This window comes from Triticum dicoccoides, chromosome 4A, assembly GCF_002162155.2.
Source record: "Triticum dicoccoides isolate Atlit2015 ecotype Zavitan chromosome 4A, WEW_v2.0, whole genome shotgun sequence".
Lineage (NCBI taxonomy): Eukaryota > Viridiplantae > Streptophyta > Magnoliopsida > Poales > Poaceae > Triticum > Triticum dicoccoides.
The window spans coordinates 170,958,891-170,959,611 of NC_041386.1; positions in this window are offsets into that span (position 1 = coordinate 170,958,891).

The window sequence follows — 721 nt, forward strand, 5'->3', positions numbered from 1 at the left end:
TCAGTAGTCAACAGGGGTTGACTGGTCAACCTGACCAGTGGGTCCCACTGGTCAGTGACACATATTAATTAGGCGTATTAATTAACCTAATTAGTATTAATTAGGGGTGTGGGCCCCACTGTCATTGAGTGATTAATTAACTAACATTGGTTAGTTCAATTATATGTTAGATTAACTAATCAAAATTAATTAAGTTAATTAAATCTTTATTTATTTTTATTATTTATTTATTTATTTTATTTTTATTATTATTTTAAACGTTTCACAGGGGCAGTCCCCACTTGTCATTGGCCCAAAGGGCCAATGCGGTTGCGGGTATCAGGCGCATGGGCGCCCGTTACGGTGCTTGCCCAGGGGGGGGGCGCAGCTGGCAACGGCTAGCGGCAGGCGAGGCCGGCGGGCGGCACGCGCGTGGTGGCGACCGAAGCGGGTCAAGGAGGGCGAGGCGTGGGCTGCGGTGACTGTGGGGAGGCGGCAGCGCGTGCTAGAGGAAGGCAACAGCGGCAGGGGTTGCAGCGGGACGCAGCAGAAGCAGGGGCTCGACGGGAGATGTGGGGCGCGAGCGGGGAGGTGGTGCAGATGCGGCCGAGCGCTGGGCGTGCCCGGGACGGCGCGAGGGGCCGAGCGGGTGCGTCTGAGCGTGGTCGGGTGGCGCGCGAGTGCGCGCGGGCAAGCAAGGGAGCGAGGGTAGCAGCTGCGGCGAGCGCACGCGGAGCGCGGG